Raw genomic sequence first — 19712 nt, 5'->3', positions numbered from 1 at the left:
TGTTGCTTTCACATTCATCCTGACATACAGCCAGCAGGCAATGGAAGAGAAGAGATGGCAGGTGGGAAATATCTAGGAACTCTACCTGCAAATAGTACACATACATCCTTTCAGAGTCCTTTGGCTGAAACTCAGTCTTGTGGACATGCATCACTATAGGGAAGGTTGGGATCTGTAATTCAACTGTCTGGCAAGAAAGAAGAGTAGAGAGGTTTTGTGAATAGCTACCTAGATTCAATCATAATCACTCAAATTAGAAGATAAGTTTCCTAGGACAGCAATTTTGTTTTTATTCATATTATATCCACGTGCCAAGGACAGTGCCTAACATATGTTGAACATAGCAGATGCTCAACAAAAATAAGTCAGTATAAAAACTAATGCTCACATGACTTTTAATATGTGTCAGGCACTGTTCAAAATGCTTGACATAGAGCACTTTACAAAATGACCCTATATGGTAGATGCTATTACTGTCACATTTAACAGGTAAAGTTAATGAGGTGCAGAGATAATGGGGAAATTTCCTGAGGTCTTAGAGCTAGTAGAAGTCATAGTAGAGACTTGAATGCAGTTTGTCTAGATCCAGAACTCATGTTCTTAACTACTTCACACAGTGCCGTTCTACATATGTAGGGAATGAATAAGTACATAAATAAGGAATTTCAAAAATTTAGCAAGTTCCTTCTATTTTAGGTAAACACTCATAAAAATGAGTTCTTTCTTGCTGTAGGTATATTATCAGAGGCAAGATAGCATCAGAGAAGGAGAGAGAAAACGAGATTCTTAATGTGGGTGGACATCTCTACTAGGCATATCCAACAACTGATAACTACAATTCTAAGATTTTCTTCTTCTCTATCCTGGTCACATAATAAATTTTTCACACTATAGCAAACCTAACACAATTGGAATTCATTCCATTTTTATTAAATCATATTCTCTGTTTTCTGTTGTTTTGGCTATTTCATTGGGAATGATGCTTGAGAAGCCCTTTAATAAGAAAATTCACCTTCTGTCTTACATCCCAATAACAGAGGACTTATGTGTAGGGTTTATAGACCGAAAGAGAAATGTTAAGCCTAATTTCTAATTCAGAAATCTATTTTTGTGATATGCCTTTAAATGTCATCTACAAAAACCCACCTCATTCTTGATATAATATAAATACCTATATAATGAACCTTCTACTAGCACAGACACAGGTCATGACGTGACTTCTGTGTTCATCGTAATGGTTTCTACCCTAAAAGAATGTAACACGAGAAACATGAACAATTATGAGACACGGAAATGTATAAAACTTTTCAGTTTAGAAAGGCCTAGACTTTTTTGTTTGTATATTTTTAAGTATATATAATATTATTTATGAGTGAAAAATCTATGATTGCCTCATTATTTTAAGTTATGAAAACACCGCATTTTGTGGATCAACCAGATACCAGTTAACTAATAATTTACAAAGAGTATTAATAACTGAGTAAATGATTTCAACAGTTTCCTGTAGCCAAATAACTGTTATCCTGTTGTTCTTGCTGCTGCTGGTCTTGTTGCTAATTTTTTTTCCCTCACAATTTTGCCAGGGTTATAGAATGTGGAAGAACTTTTGGATCATCAAATTATATATCACTAATATTGAACCTTTTGAAAATTTTGAGTCTGAAAGGGATCTAATTCTTTCAAAATTGAGGAGAGAGGAAAAATACTGTTGCTAGTAACTCCAAAGGGTTGTCATAATTCCCATTTAGGAAAGGGGCCATAATAGTGAAGAGTGAGCCCAGAGTAAAAGTTTTAGACAATGCTTTCAGATTACATTCTCCTGAGTTATAGCTGGTTATCTGCAGCAGAGAACATACTTAAATGAAAAACAAAACAAAACAAAAACAGGAGGGGTTGGGGAGGAAGGAATAGGGAAGAGAGAAGGGGAAAGAGAGAGAAAATGAAATAAAGGAAAAATTTGACATAGATACCCCCCCCATTATGTTGATCTTTTATCGTACCTCACTCTGATGATTGGCTGGGTGGCTGGCTTGCTTAAATTTATCCGTGTGTGTGTGTGTGTGTGTGTCTATTTTATATAATATATGTATATATATTGATAAATGATAGATTTATCTTCTGACATCAGTATTCTGCTTAATGCTTTTGTTCATTACTATGCGTATAATGGCTGGATTCTTACAAGTAACCACAAAACATTGGAGATGGAGACCCAGGAAAGGAAGGAGATTAAAAATAAAAATCCGTGCTCGCTTTGGCAGCACATATACTTAAAAAAAATAAAAAGAAAGGGAAAAGGAAGGAAGGAAGGAGAAAGAAAGAAGGAGAGAGGAAGGAAGAGAAAGGAAAAGAAAGAAGGAGAGATCAGATACCCTAAAAGCATTGATGAAGAATGATATAGAACTTCATGTTGTGGGTTGAATTGTGTTTCCCAAAAAACATATATTGAAGTCTTAACCCCTAGGAGCTGTGAATGTGACCTTATTTGGAATTAGGATTTCTGCAAATAAAATTAAGTTAAGATGAAGTCATACCGAATCAGGAGAGGCCCTAAATCCAATGACTGGTGTCTTTATGAAGAGGGGACATTGTAGGATAAAAAGACAAACAACATAGGGAAGAAGGCCTTGTGAAGATGGAGGCAGAAATGGTTGTGATGCTGCCACAAACCAAGGAACAGCCTAGAATCCCCAAAACCTAGAAGAGGCAAAGATTCTCCCATAGAGCTTCAGAGAGAGCAGGGCCTGCCCACATCATTTTTTTGTTGTTAAAATTTGAAATTTAAACAAAGAGTGCATATATTTGAGTCATACTTAACAATTATTCATTGTTTATCTGAAATTTAATTTTAATTTTCCAGCTTTTTTGAGATATAATTGACATATTGTGTAAGTTTAAGGCATATCATATGATGATCTGATCCACATAAATATATGGCAAAATGATTGCCAAAATAAGGCTAATTAACATATTCATCACCTCACATAATTATAATCTTTTGATGTGGTAAGAACAGTTAACATGGACTGTCTTAGCAACTTTCAGGTATATAATACAGCCTGTTAACTGTAGTCACCATGCTCTACATTAGATCCTCAGAACTTATTTATAACTGGAAGTCTGCCCTCTTTGGCCGGTATCTCCCCATTTTCCTCAACCCCCCACCACTGAGCCCCTGTGAACTTCCATGCTACTCTGCTTCTATGAGTTTTGATTTTTTTTTTTAAGATTTCCCATAGAAATCAGATCATACAGTATTTGTCATTCTCTGTCCGACTTATTTCATTTAGCCTAGCCTAATGCTGTCAAGGCCCAACCATGTTGTTCAAAGGCAGGTTTGTTTTTGTTTTTGTTTTCTTTCTCAGTGCTATTCCATTGTGTCTATGCGTGTGTGTATCTCACATTTTTTTTTTTAATCCAATTCATCCATGAATGGACACCTAGTTTGTTGCAATGTCTCTCCTATTGTGAATCAGGCTACAAAATATATAATGAACATTGCGATACCGATCTCTTTTGAGAGCCTGATTTAATTTCCTTCATATATGTAATTCAGAAGTGTGGTTGATAAATGGTAAGGTAATGTTATTTTTATTTTTGAGGAAACTCCATACTGTTTACCATAGTGGCTGTGCCATAACCTATTCCTACAACAGGACACAAGGGTTCTCCCTATTCTTCATCACCCAGAGCAATCATTGTTTCTTGCCTTCTTAGTAACCACCATTCTAACAGGTGTAAGATGCTGTCTTATCATTCTGATTTTATTTTGATTTGCATTCTCCTGCTGATTAGTGATGTTAAGTGTCTTTTCATGTATCTGTTGGCTATTTTTATGCCTTCTTTGGAAAAACGTCTATTCATTTTTCTCTTTGCCAATTTTTAACTGGATCATTTGTTTTTTTCCTCTTGAGTGGTATGAGTACTTTATGTACTTTAGATATTAACCCCTAACCTGATAAATGGAAATGGTTCGCAAACATTTTCTCCCATTTAATAGGTTTCAGCTTCATCCTGTTGACTTTTTTTTTTTTTTTTTTTTTTTTGCCACACAGAAACTTCTTAGCTTAATCCTTCTTGTCTGCTTTTGCTTTTGTTGCTTTTGCTTTTGGTGTCATGTCCAAAAATTTATTGCCAAGACCAACATCAAGGAAATTTTCCCCCTCTGTTCCCTTCTGGAATTTTATGGTTCCAGTTATTAGACTTAAATCTTTAAACCATTTCAAGTTAACGTTTGTGATTGTTGTAAGATAGGGTCCAGTTTTACTCTTTTGCATGTGAATATCCATTTTTCCCAGCACTATTTGTTGAGAAGTCTACCCTTTTCCTACTGAACATTCATGGCTCCCTTGCCAGGCAGTAGTTGACAGTATATGTACAGGTTTATTATTCTGGGTTCTCTATTCTCTTTCATTGATCTATGTATCCATTTTATGCCAGTACAGTATTGTTTTAATTAGTACAGTTTTGAAGTACAGTTTGAAATTAGGAAGTGGGATGCCTGCAGCTTTGTTGTTCTTTCTCAAGATTGCTTTGGCTATTTGGGGTCTTTTGTAGTTCCATACTAATTTTAAGATTTTTTAAAATTTTTGTGAAAATGGGGCACCTGCGTGGCTCAGTTGGTTAAGCATCCTACCTACCCTTGGTTTCAGCTCAGGTCATGATCTCACGGGTTGTGAGATTGAGTCCCACATTGGACTCTGCACTCAGCGGGGAGTCTGCTTGAATATTCTCTCCTTTTGCCACTCCCTGCTTATGCCCTTTCTCTCTCTCTCTCAAACAAATAAATAAATCTTTAAAATAAAATAAAATAAAATAAAATAAAATTTTTGCAGAAAATGCCATTAAATTTTTTTATGTTTTTTTTAATTTTTTTATTTATTTTCAGCATAACAGTATTCATTGTTTTTGCACCACACCCAGTGCTCCATGCAATCCGTGCCCTCTCCAATACCCACCACCTGGTTCCCCCAACCTCACACCGTCTGCCCCTTCAAAACCCTCATTAATTTTTTTTTGCCGTTAAATTTTTGATAAGGGTTCCACTGAATCTATGGATGGCTTTGCATCTAATATATGTCTAATATATTTGCATATATCTAGTAGAAACATTTTAACAATATTAATTCTGCTGATCATCAAGTATATGATATCTTTTCATTTCTTTGTATCTTCTGCAGTTGTTTTCACCAATGTCTCATAGTTTTCAGTGTACAAATCTTTCAACTCCTTGGTTAAATTTATTCTCAAGTATCTTATTATTTGTGATACTATTATAACTAGGACTATTTTCTTAATTTTTTTAGATACTTCACTGTTAGTATATAGAAATGTAACTGATTTTTCTATGTTGATTCTGTATCCTAAAACTTTACTGAATCCGTTTATTAATTCTAACAGCTTTTAGATGGACTCTCTAAGATTTTTTTATGTCTAAATTATGTCATCTGCGAAGAGACAATTTTACTCCTTTCTTTCCAATATGGGTAACTTTTTTTTTTATTTACCTAATTGCTGTGACTAAGAATTCTAGTACAATGTTGAATAGGAGTGGTAAGACTGAGCACCCTTGTCTTGTTCCTGATTTTAGAGGAAAAGATCTAGCTTTTCACTGTTGAGTATGATGCTAATGTAGGTTTCTCATAAATGCTCTTTATTATGTTGAGGCCTGTTTCTTGTATACCCAATTGTTGAGAATGTTTATCATGAAAGGGTATCAAATATTGTCCAACAGTTTTTCTTGGGAGGATAATGTGATTTCATCTTTCATTTTATTAATGTGCTATAACATATGTATTGATTTATATATGTTGAACCATCTCTGCATCCCAGGGATAAATCTGAATTGATCATGGTGTATGATCTTTCTGATGCGCTGTTGAATTTAGTTTGCTAGATTTCTAGGGGCGCAAATGGAAGGTTCTTTTGTCTGGTCCCTGTGCCAGCTGTCCAATTTGCAGGATTGTAGCTGGAAGGGGCCTAATGCCTAATAAAAGTCCATTTCAGAACCTCTGGGAATGCAGACAGGAATATCTCCTGCAGGTCCCTAGGCCAGTGAGAATGTTCAAAGTCTGTGGCTGAGATGGGATAGAGAACATGACAGGAATGTCTCAAAATCTATACTCTGACTGAATTTGGTGGGCTTACCTGCAGAGATCTCCCAGACTCTGGCCAAGAGGGGCTATGACTAGTTGGGGGCCACTTCAGGGCCCACAGCCAGGACCCAGATCTGTATATGATGCATAGGTGGACATGACCCTCCTCAGGTCTCTTGGTATATGGTCCTGGTAACAAACCCAAAGCCACGTGTGTCTATATTTGAGGTATCAGCAATCCAGAATGATTTGTGTTTCTGTGGCCACAGCTATGGTCAGTAACTCAGCCTCCTGGTTTCAAGCCTGACCAGCTCTCCTCAGTCTTGGACTTCACCAGAGTTTCATAGTCTCCTACCTGGATCTCAAGCTCCCACAAAAGCATTTTTGCACACAGATACCAAATGTGCTCCTGATTGGGGAGGGGGGGTCATTTGCAAGGGACATTTATTTGTCCATTTTGCTGATGTTATTACCCACATCTTGATTTTGAACTTCTGACCTCCAGGCTTGTGAGAGAATAAATTTCTGATGTTTTAAGCCCTCCCAATTTGTTGTATAGGTATTCTCTGCCTTTTGAAAGTTTATATTATGCCATCTTGCTTTTATGAAAGACCTAGGTTAGCACCTGGTTTTTACTAACCAAAAGAAATCTGAAGAGGACATCTGCTTTCATGAAAAAAGGCAAAAAGCAATAGTGTTCACCACTTGTTTTGAAGCAGACCATGAGAGAGGCAGCAAACACCCCAAGCAGCACAGTGGCCCTAATGAGCTCCTTCCCAGGGAACAAGACACAGTACCTCAGCATCAGGCCACCATATCTTTGAACTGCATCTGTGAGCATTTGTGCTTTGTCTCAATTTATTTACTGCCCTATGACCCAGCAATTGCACTATTGGGTATTTACCCTAAAGATACAAATGTAGTGATCCAAAGGGACACATGCACCCGAATGTTTATTTAGTTCATCTCTTAGCAACATTATGTCCTAAGATAGCAGAAAAGCCTAAGAGAGGTTATTTTTTTTTTAATGTGAGAATCTTAAAAAAAAAAATCCATATACATTAATAGCAATCACTTCTTCATTTTATGCCATTTCTATTTACAAAAGGTTTCACTGGAAGCTCTACTTTCAGATGGTGGAGGAAACCTGTGCTGTATTATGCCTGTCCAAGGAAATGAATACACTCTTAGAATGTACAGAATTCAGTGTTTAAAGGCCAAAATGTTGAGAAACCTTCATCAGAATAGTGCCCCTCCAGGGTTAATTTATATGCTACGGCACTTGGGCCAATGCTAGTCATCTGATCTTGAACTTTACTGCATTAGCAACTGCAATTCATGTATGGTCATAATGCAGCTGCCTCATTCTCATTAAATTAATACCAAAATGGTATAGCTTGTTGCATCTGGAGAATAACACTATACCAAGAAAGAAACATTACCACCTATGGTCCTTTGCTCTGCCTTGAGGACCATGAAACCTTGTAATTGCACTTTGCCAGAATGACCCAAGTCTGTTTGCAGTCTTCCTGCAGACTAGACTCCACACCCTCCTCTCTCTGGAGCAGGGCTCACGTGATGTGGTTTCGGTTCACTGCCTGGCTTCAGTGGTTCCCTCATCTTGTTTACATTATCCATGTGCCCTGGCGTTTCAGCTCCACGTCGTTTTGCTGCTCGTCAACACAACACTAGTGGCTGTTCTCCCGTGACATCGCTGCATGGTTAGCTTGCCCAAGTAAAACAAGGTTTAACTAAATCTTAATGTTGCACCCGGCTCTTGCAGAAGGGTTGTTTTCCAGTCCTTGTGCTATTAGCAGAATACATAATGAGAGCAGAGTGTGTGAGTGTAGAATCGGTCCCCCTTACAAAACATGGCATTTTGTCACTCACTTACAATTTTCTTTCACGAAGTTTACTTTTTGGCTTACCACAGAGGTCTCAAGCTTTCCTTGAAGACAAATAGATGTATATTCATGGCAGTGTTATTTTTTGTTTTTGAGTGATGAAATTGGCATCAAATAAATCTTAAAATACACTAAGAATCTCAATGGGAAGAAGCAAGATTTAGTTTGGAAAGTTTGAGGATTTCCCTGTTCTGACCTGTTACCTCTTTTACATTCATGAATTGTCTAAATTGAAACTACTAGTCTTCTGAACTCTACAGAGGCTAAATAGCCCATAAATTATTCTGGCTTTGAACGGCTATCAATTCTCTCCTATTTTTAATTTATGACAGAAAAATCATCATTATGGCTATTACTTTCTGGAAAAAACAAACAAACTAAAAAGTGATACCACCGAACAGTCCCTGACATGACTAATTTTTCCAATCTGCTCGTAAATCCTTGGGAAATGTCCCGTTCCTCAGTTGTTAAATGCTGACCCAATGAGTTATTTGAACAGTTAACTATTTTTACCTGCCTTAGAGAAGTACAGGAGAAAATATAATTACATGGTTTGAAATGTGCATGAAGCTTATCAACAACTTTAGTCATATCCAACAGCTAAACAACATGAAGACTTCTTGTACTGTGTCATTGAACTGATGATGATGATGTGAATATATTATTTCTATCAAATCACCTCTCACTTCCTTAACGTTTTCACTTCAGGTAACAGCAATAATTTGCTCTGTTTATTTTCTGATTTAAAAAAATAAATAAATAAAAAAACAGGAGCACCTGGGTGGCTCAGCGGGTTAGGCCTCTGCCTTTAGCTCAGGTCATGATCTCATGGTCCTGGGATAGAGTCCCTGCTTGGCAGGGAGCCTGCTTCCTCCTCTCTCTCTCTCTGCCTACCTCTCTGCCTACTTGTGATCTCTCTCTGTCACATAAATAAACAAACAAACAACAACAACAACAACAAAGAGCTTAGAAAACTCAGTGGACACCAGAACCTTGATTCCTATGTTAAATAAGAATAGTTTAAAGCAGCTACATAGTATGAACCCTGCTTCAGGTAAAAATACCATAGCACAGAATGCTGAGAGGTCCCTTTTCAAAGCTACCAACCCATGGGAAACTAAAATCTCATGTTTAGGTATAAATGCCCTCACTTTATTTCCTCCCATGCAAACTAAATTCTTTAAAAATGCATGTGAAAATATTTGAATCTGAGTCATCTACAAACCTCTGTGCCTATATTATGTGTCTATTAACATGTATAAAGATCATGATTATTTATATGTATGACTAGTACCATTCTTAAAAAAAAAAAAAAAAACTCAAGTACCAATTAAAAACAGGAAATAGGACACATGGGTGGCTCAGTGGGTTAAGGCCTCTCTACCTTCAGCTCGGGTCATGATTTCAGGATCCTGAGATCAAACCCCGCATCGGGCTCTCTTCTCAGCAGGGAGCCTGCTCCCCCCACAACCCACCCCGCCTACTTGTGCTCTCTCTCTGTCACATAAATAAAATCTTTTAAAAAAAGAAAAAGAAAAACTGGAAGTATAAAATGAAAATAAAATCTGATTTTCTTTTTTTTTTAATCTGATTTTCTAAAGGATGTAAAGTTTTCATAGATCAAACATAAAAGCAATTGATTTTATTATTTGTTTATACCTTGATTTTTATAATAGTCCCAGAGTGGATATAGACCGCAGTGAGGTCACTTTTCCTAATTCAGCTTGGGATATTTCTTGTTAGTGTTTGATAGACTTAATATCTAGGAGATGTGTAGGCAAAAGAGGAGTTATATAAGGCTCATCTCTAATATCTAGCCCAATGCATGGCTAATTTCTAGAAAATATTTATCAAGTGAATTGCTGACTGACAGACACATTGATTGACTAAATCAATGACTATGAAAACATTCATACACTGACCTAAGAATCAGTAATTATTGCGAAGCTCCATAGTTTTTGAATAATATTATCTTCTGAATGATAGCAAAGATGGAAGCCCTCCTCTTTGTCATTCATTTTCTACAAGAAACAGCAAGATTCAACAAATTTAAAATAAATCTGAAGCACTGAGACTTTCTACTTGGGTCTTCCTATTTATGCATGGAAAACTGGATTGATTATCTGAACAAGGAACCTCACATGACTCCAGAGCACATGTGCCCTCCATGGGTAGTCTCTGTTGAAAGGCGTGCAGTGGGAATCAGCAACATTCTTCATGAACCAGGGGAAATCAACAGACTTCCTCTGCCCCTTCTTTCTTTCTTTCCTTTTTATTTTTTTTTTCTTGTTAAAATAAGAGATTCTTTAAAAAAAAAAAAAAGGTTTTTAGTTTTAGGTTTTTTTTCTTTTTTTTTAAAGATTTTATTTATTTATTTATTTTGACAGAGACAGAGATCACAAGTAGGCAGAGAGGCAGGCAGAGAGAGAGGAGGAAGCAGGCTCCCCGCTGAGCAGAGAGCCCGATGAGGGGCTTGATACCAGGACCCTGGGATCATGACCTGAGCCGAAGACAGAGGCTTTAACCTGCTGAGCCACCCAGGCGTTCCTAATTTTTTTCTTTTTTTATTATTGTGTTCAGTTAATCAGCACATAATACATCATTAGTTTTTGATGTAGTGTTCCAACTATTCATTAGCCATTTCTTATAACATTATAACATTTCTGCTTCTACGGTTGTTAGAGGCACTCCTTAGCTATAAGACTAAACCTCAGCCCTCTAACGCAGTCTTCCAGCAGCCACATTCATCATTGAAGATATTCCAACAGTTGCCCCAACCTAGGAGTCTTAGCATGTTAAATTTTTCACTTCCAATGCATGAGCAAATCTTGATGGGATTTCTTATAAAATATGTCTAAAGTTCTTCCACATTTTTCCTATGCATTTCTATCACTGCCTGTGAGCCTTTATCACTCCTGCCTGGATTTCTGCAATATTCAACTTTTCTCCCTGCACTCAACCCTTATAATTCATTTTCTACACGCTGGTTTATATTATCTTTTAAAAATGCAAAGCAGATCGGTAGCACTCTTTTCTTACATCTTAGAGAACTCCTATTACACTGAGAATTAAGTCCAAAAATGTTATCAGGAGCTACAAGTCCCTGCATTCTTTATTTCTTGCCTACCTCCCAATACCAGTATCTCACAGTGTCTTTCTTATCACACACAAGATGCCACAGCTTCCTGTTTGCTCTTTGGACATGGAAAATGTTGCAAATTAATCTAAGCTGAGTTGATCCTGCACAACACATACGCACTAAACTTTTTTGGGTAGATAGGCAAAGACGACAAAGACATTTTTGGGTAGATAAACAAAAATAGGCAAAGAAGCCAAGTTAGGTGAGGGTTAACTATACCCTCAGTACTAGGTAATAATAAAACAAAGCTACTGATCGAATTTTGACAAATACACAGATATTTATAAGACATATATGATTGTCTTAGTGAGTGAGCACAAAATAGTTCCAACAACAACCTGCTGAAAGTGAAACAAAAGGGGCACCTGGGTGGCTCAGTTGGTGAAGCAACTGCCTTCAGCTCGGGTCAAGATCCTGGAGTTCCAGGATCGAGTCCTGCATTGGGCTCCCAGCTCCATGGGGAGTCTGCTTCTCCCTCTGACCTTCTCCCCTCTCATGCTTTCTCACTCTCTCTCTCAAATTAAAAAAGAATATATCTTTTTAAAAAAATATAACAAAGTTACATCTTTTTCTTCTTTCAGCTGTTCCTCATGTCATCAGAAGAAAGCATTCCAGAGGCAGAATTAATATACCCTTAAAGTAGGAGCAGCCAATGAAATGTTACTTTAACTCATGCCTAGACAGAAAACCATTTATGGATCAAGCCTGGGGTATCTTTTCTAACCTAAGGGTATAAGTTTCATACCCCATTAGATTCTTAAACTGTGTTAAAAATAAATGTGAAGAGTATCCCCAAAAACAAAGGTCAATTCCATATATCATAAATATCTTTAATTTTATCAATAAAGGCCTATTTATATTATTCATAATGCCAAATATCAGGATACTTATTTGCCAACAAATACCAGTTTAATAGTTACTAAGATCAGGTCACCTGGTGTTTATCAACAGATGGACAAAAAGTCTTGGTAGCCATCTCTGGAATGTGACTTTTCTTACATAATTCTAGCAGATGACCTTTGGATTATGGGTTCTTTTTTTTTTAAAGATTTTATTTACTTATTTGATGGAAAGAAAGGGAGAGAGAGAGACTGTGCACATGAGCAGGGGCAAAGGGAGAGAGAGAAGTAGGTTCCCCTCTGAGCAAGGAGCCCAAAGAGGGACTTAACCCCAAGACCCTGGGATCATGACCTGAGCTGAAGGCAGCCACTTAACCCTCTGAACCACCCAGGTGTCCCTGGATTATGGGTTCTTGATTGAGACAAGTGATCCCCTCTTCCTGGAGTCAAAGCCTAAGAAGCTGGAACTTACATAATATCACTCTATCTACCCTGAAGTATTCTTAGTAAGTTGAAGACATTTTAACGTTTTTTCAAGAACTTCACACTTGTTGCTGGCTCTATGTAGAAAATTATGTAAACACTCTTTCTAAAGTTCTTCGCATGGTAAACTCTTTCTCATTCTTCAGGCTGAAGTTCACATTTCACCCTTTGAAAGACAGCTTCCTTTATCAAGCTATCCAAAGAATAGTAATGTTAAGCACAGAGTAATAATAGTAACCACAACTATAGTAATAGCTAATAATTTTGAGGACTTCTATGTGCCATGTACAAGGCTACTTACTGTACATTTATCATCTCATTTAATTTTCACAACAACCCTATGAAGTAGAATATTTATCTTCATTGTACAGATGAGGAAATTGAGGCATAGGATCTTGACAACATAACAAAATGGGAAGTGGCAGAACTGGAATTTGAATCTAGTGAGTCCCTGCCCAGAGTTCACCCTCTTTACAACTAAAGCAACACTGACTAACCCCATGCTAATTACTTTCACAACATCCTGTTTATTTATCAATATTTTGTACCATAATCTCTAAATATCTTTTATTTCCTTCATTATTCTTTCTCATGTCTCACCAAAATGTAAATTTATTGAGGGCAGGCACCATGATGGCTTATGTATCACTGTCAGAGGATCTAATACTTTTCCTGTTTTCTAGTTTGTGTTCAATAAATATATTTCTGCAAAAATGAATTAGGGTAGTAGAACATAGGGACAGCATTGTTAATTCTAGTTCCATGACCCATATCACTCGACAGTCAAAAGGAAAGCCACGAGGCCTGGAATAACTGATTCCTTGACATTCTCCACCATCTGTGTCTCACATCTGGTATCACAAGAGGTCCATCAGGGGTTTACTAGGGCATACTTGAACATCTGACAATGTTCTGGAGAAAGAATAGCTCACATTTCATCTATTCTCCACAATGTTGCCAAAGGGATATTTCTTAAATCATAATTCTAGGTAATTCACTAAGAGGCGAAAAAGAAATGAAAGATATACTGATTGGGAAGAAAGAAAACTTTGCAGATGGCTTGATCATCTATTAGAAAATCTGAAAGAATCAACCAAAAAAACTCCTGGAATTAATAAGTGATTATAGCAAGGTTGCAAGATAAAAAGCTAATACACAAAAGTCAGTATTTTCTCCCATACATCAGCAATGAACAAGTGGAATTTGTAATTAATGACACATTACTATTTATATTAGTAGCATGGAAAATGAAATATTTAAGTATAAATCTAACCAAATATGTGGAAGATCTACATGAAGAAAACTACTAAACTTCTTTGACAATTATCAAAGAAGAACTGAATAAAGGGACAGATATTCCATATTAATGAAAGGAAGACTCAATCTTGTCAAGACATCAGCTCTTCCCAGTTTGACCTATAGGTTCAATTCAATTCCAATAAGACTCCGAGCAAGTTTGGATACCGACAACTAATTCCAAAGCTTATGTGAAAAGGCAAAACAGGGGGAAAGGTCAACACAATATTGAAGGAGAAAAACAAAATTGGAGAATGAACACTACTCAATTTCAAGACTTACTATAAAGACATAGCAATCGAGGGCACCTGGGTGGCTCAGTGGGTTAAGCCTCTGCTGTTGGCTCAGGTCGTGATCTCAGAGCCCCGTAGCCAATGGGCTCTCTGCTCAGCAGGGAGCCTCCTTCCCCCTCCCTCTCTGCATGTGTCTCTGTCTACTTGTGATCTCTATCTCTCTGTCAAATAAATAAATAAATAAATAAAAATTAAGATTAAGATTAAATAAATAAATAAAATCTTCAAAAAGAAAGAGAGATACAGTAATCAAAACCATGTCATATTGCTGAAAGAGTAAACAAATAGGACATCGTAACAGAATAGAAAGCTCAGATATAGACGCACATTAACATAGTCAAGTGATCTTTGACAAAGGAGAAAAGGCAATACAATGGGGAAAAGATAGTCTTTTCAATAAACGGAGCTGGAACAACTGGACATTCACATGCCAAAGAGAGAGAGAGAAAGAGAGAATCTAGACACAGACTTTGCACCCTTCACAAAAATTAGCTCCAAATGTGTCATCGTCCTAAATGTGAAATGCAAAACTATAAAACTCCCAGAAGATAACATATGAAAAATCTTAGATGACAGCGGATATGGCAATGACTTTTTAGACAAAGCATCAGAGGTATGATCTGTGAATGAAATAATCGATAAAGTGAACTTCATTAAAATTAAAAATTTCAGCTCTATGAGACACACTGTTGAGGCAATGAGAAGACAGAACACATCTGATAATGTGTTAATATGTATAAGATATATAATACACAAAACTCTCAAAATTCAACAGTAAGAAAACAAACCCATTAAACACAAGCCAAGGATCTGAACAGATACCTCATCAAAGAAGATATACAGATGTAAAATAAATGTTTGAAAAGATGTTCCACCAGCATGTGTCATCAGGGAAATGCAAATTAAAATAATGAGGAACTACCACTACATACCTACTAGAGTGGCCAAAACTGAAAACACGGACAACACCGGATGCTGGCGAGGATGTGGAACAGCAGGGACTCACTTCTTGCTAGTAGGAATGCAAAATGTTACAGCCACTTTGGGAGACAGTTTGGTGGTTTCTTACAAAACTAAACATCTTATCACATGATCCAACAGTTGCCCTAGTTGGCATTTACCCAAAAGGAACTGAAAACTTGTGTCCACACAAAAACCTACCCACAGATGTTTATAACAGTCTTATTCATAAGTGTCCAAACATGAAAGCAACTATGATGCCCTTCAGTAAGTGAGTGCATAAATATATTGTGGTAAATCCAGAAAAGGAAATATCATTCAGCACTAAAAAAAAGATAAGCTATCAAGCCGTAAAAAGATATGGAAGGAACTTAAATGCATATATTTAAGTGAAAGAAGCCAATCTAAAAAGGTTGTATGCTCTATGATTCCAACTATGTATTATTTTGGAAAAATTTTTAGGACAACAGAACTACTTCATTTGAATCTGCAATGGTAGATCTATGTCATTATACATTTGTCAAGCCTCATAGACTGTACAACACCAAGAGTGAATTCTAATGTGAACTATGGACTTAGGGTGATAGTGATGTCTCAGTGTAGGTACATTAATTGCAACAAACATAGCAGTGTGGTGTGGGACATCCATAGTGGGAGAGGTTTTGCATGTGTGGGGTTAAGAGATCTCTTTCTCTTTACTTACTGTTCAGTTTTGCTATGCACATGAAACTTTTCTGTACAGAATTATTACTATTTTTTAAAGATTTTATTTATTTATTGGACAGAGACACAGCGAGAGAGTACACAAGCAGAGAGAGTGGGAGAGGGAGAAGCAGGCTTCCTGCTGAGTGGGAATCCCTATGTGGGGCTTGATCCCAGGACCCCGGGATCATGACCTGAGCCGAAGGCAGATAGATGCCTAATGGCTGAGCCAGCCAGGAGCCCCTGTACAGAAGGATTATTAAAACAAACAAACAAAACTACATCAGAACTCTGCATCTGCATCATTTTAAAGGTGGAATCCACACTCCTTAGCCTGGCATATGAGATGTCTCTAAACTTTTCCCTGCCTAATCATCTAACTATGCATGTTAATTTGTTACACCCACACTTGTATGTGTATTTGTACACACACACACACACACACACACTCACACACACACACACAGCCTTTATGCCACCTCTCACACTATTCATTCAGAATTTCTTGTTTATTTAAATAAAGCTGTTAGTTTCTTGTATAGGCTCTCCCCTCTGAATGATGAGGTTCCTGCTCTTCTTTGATTGACTGACTAATGCCTCCTTGCCTTTCAAGCCTCATTTCTTCAGGCTTGATTCTCCTCCAGTCTGATTCAGGTGCCTCTGACAGCACCCAGTATGTACCTTCTTTCATTATGCAGCATGTGATATTATTCTAGAATCATTTACATAAGTGACTGTATCCTTCAAGAGATCATGAGTTCCTTGAAGTAGAATCTGTTGTTTCAGCACAGTTCTGTGTCCATAGTAGATATTCTAGAAATATTTGTTGGATAAGATGAATGGGAAGAAAAGGGGGAGTGGGGCAGTAAGCTTCCATCCCAGACCATTCCCAGACCTGACAATCATCTATGGGAAACTGCCCTTCAAGGAAAGTGTGTGCAGTTGCTGGGAGCATTTTCCATCTTCAGTGAATAGGGCCAATTTCATTCCCTAGTGATGTCAATATGGAATCATTCACCAGCCTGAAAATCCTCTGGCACTGAAAACACACAAAGTCTGGAAGCCTGTTTATGAGACTGAGAAGGTGAGTCAATAAACCCTGTTCCAAGTTGGCAAGAAGGGATATAGTCCTAAACATCTAAAGCTCCATAATTCATATTAAGCCTCTCATTAATTTAAATGTTAATGTAAATTTAAAACATGTCATATTGATTTGGTACTATTTTTGGATGACTATTGCGTAACTGAGCTTTCTAACAGCAGAATCCAAATGGACATCCCTTCACATCAACTTTTGATTAAGAGAAAGAGTGAAGCTTTCTATTTTTCTCTCCCTTTTCATTGTGTAAAATCATTTGTTTTAGTTACACGTTCTAGCTATGAGAAGCTATGAGAACTTCTGCCTTTGAGTGGAATTGATTTGGACAGTCCTGAGCAAAAAGATCAATTTCTGAATCTCTTCTTTCACAGTATTACACATAGAATTTCAAATATGTACAGAGATTGGTGTCTTTCTTTCCCTTGTCACTGAGGAGACACGAAAAGTCTCTATGACCATGCTGGTGATTTCATTCTATTTTGTTAGTTTGCAGCCAGAATCTTCTTTCATTGGGATTTATGTCCTTACTTAAAAGGAAAGCGCAGTTTTCAAATGTCTCATTATGTTAGGTTCACATAAGAGAAACTATGGAGATGATGAGGATGATAACTGGAAATTTTGTATATCTTTACTTTGTGCTGGACCTTGATGCAAAGTCTTTTATGAAAAGTTATCACAGGAGGGTGCCTGGGTGGCTCAGTTAGTTGAGTGTCTGACTCTTGGTTTTGGCTCAGGTCATGATCTGGTTGGATCTGGTTTGGATCAGGTCATGTGAGATGGAGACCTGCATCCGGCTTCCTGCTCAGTGGGGAGCCTACTTCTCCCTCTGCCACTTACCGTGCTTGTGTTCTCTCTCTCTCAAATAAATAGATAAATAATATTTTTTAAAACCCACTTTTTAAAAAAAGTTCTCACATAATCCTCAAAGCAACAGAGAGGCGCTACTCTCATAACCCTATTTTATAGATTAGGAAACTGTCCTATGGAAAGATTAAGCCTTTCCTAAAGTTCTACAAGTAGAAAGTGATGTTGCTTGCTCTAGGACTCAGGTTGGTCTGACCCCATGTTCTTTCTCACAGTCACTAAGCTCTTTGGTTCTTAAACCAAAAACAATGTAACTGAGATATACAAGCCTTCAACAGTGAATTTCTGTTCTTAAGCGATGCACTTAAACCTACAATAGATCATTTGTTGAGGCTATTGAGAAGCTAGGTGGATGGGTGGTATCCAGAAACCTGCTCACTAATTCATGAATACCTTGTCTCTTACTTCTTTCAACTAAGCATTGTGAAATTTGAACTAATTAGTTAGTGAAGCCTCTTCCAGCTCCTCATTCTACGAGTCTATATGATTCTCTCTGGGCTGATCAACAAACCCTCTGGCCAGTTGTTCTCTTCACAACCACCCACCACAATGCTTTTTTTACACCCAATGCTTCTGCCCCTGCAGGCAGCCCTACCTAGCTCAGATCCCTGTACAAAGATGGGTCCATAGTAAGCATCCTGCTATCAACACATTTTTTTTGAAACATGCTAAGTATCAGGCAGATAACTCAAGCTAAAAGATGGAAAAAGCAACATTTTGTTCCCCTGCACATAAAAATGAAATACAAACATCATAGTCCTGGAAAGAAATCAGAGAAGGCCTCCTTATATCAAAATTATATTAACCAGTGCATTCAGAGGCTCACATAAATACAGACATGAGAGGACCTATTGAGATGGAATATTTGCTGGCACAGCTATCGCCAACAAGCTTTACAGTGTTAGGATATATGGGATGGTAAGAAGGAGGGTTGTTCTAGTCTCACACACACCTGCTAACTATGCCTCCTATTCTTTCTGTACAATTGGCTCATGCCTCGGTTTCTTCATCTATAAAATAAGGATCACTGGGGCACCTGGGTGGCTCAGTGGGTTAAGCCTCTGCCTTCAGCTCAGGTCATGATCTCAGGGTCCTGGGATCGAGCCCCGCATCGGGCTCTCTGCTCAGCGGGGAGCCTGCTTCCTCCTCTCTCTCTCTGCCTGCCTCTCTGCCTACTTGTGATCTGTCTGTCAAATAAATAAATAAAATCCTTAAAAAAATAAAATAAAATAAGGATCATTAATTCAAAAGTTTCATAGGGTCATTGTGAGGCTTAATCTGTAAAATAATGTAGATAGTTTATCCCAGTGTTGGACATATGGTGCAGGTTTAAATGAGTCTCTGCTATTCTAATAACAACAACAACAAAAAATTTCATGTGTTAGTTTTTAAATTACCCTTGTAAGTAGTAATTTCAGCTACTGCTCAATTCCCAATTTTAGAAATTGTTTTGTTTTTGCAAGACAATGACATACAGAACACCAATTAGGTATGACTATTTCACTCAGAAATGTTTTCCCCCCTTGGCAGATACCTGAGGGGGGCAGGAGGGAGGGAGTCATGATATAATGCCAAATTATATAAACTAGCTTACAAGTTGCCCACAGTTTTTCCAGTTTCTCCAGAATTCCAGATTCTTTTGCTCAACATTAGGATAGCAGAAAGATAGATAGACAGTGAATCACTGGTCATCAGGTGCCAAAGTATCATGAATCCTGTGAGTCCGAAATCAGATTTACTCAGCTCTGTGAGATACACAATTGATTTTTTCAAATCAATAGGTGAACCTGAACTTAATTAACTACAGTCACCTTAGTATCATTTAACTACAAGTAACTAATTACCCAGCAGAGATTGAAACCAGTAATTAGGTCCATATGATAAATTTATAAAAATCCAAGCATTTTCTAAGCATGGTAGTTCTACCACCGCAAATTCTTCCTAACCATTCTGTCTATATCAAACCACGTATTTAGAAGAAAAATATCACAAAACGTGAAAGATGGAAGGGGCCTCACATGCAATTTTGTACAAAGCC

The 19712-nt window shown here is 37.4% G+C and overlaps 1 protein-coding gene across 4 annotated transcripts in view; it reads left to right on the top strand.

Annotated features, from left to right (window-relative positions):
- Positions 1-19712, top strand: part of LOC132008405 (leucine-rich repeat-containing protein 4C) — a 1212627-nt gene that overhangs the window by 1005203 nt on the left and 187712 nt on the right. The gene's annotated exons all lie outside the window — the stretch shown is intronic.

Source organism: Mustela nigripes, unplaced genomic scaffold, assembly GCF_022355385.1.
Source record: "Mustela nigripes isolate SB6536 unplaced genomic scaffold, MUSNIG.SB6536 HiC_scaffold_148, whole genome shotgun sequence".
NCBI lineage: Eukaryota > Metazoa > Chordata > Mammalia > Carnivora > Mustelidae > Mustela > Mustela nigripes.
The sequence above is the reverse complement of the archived record's forward strand: the minus strand, read 5'-3'. Positions and strand labels throughout refer to the sequence as shown.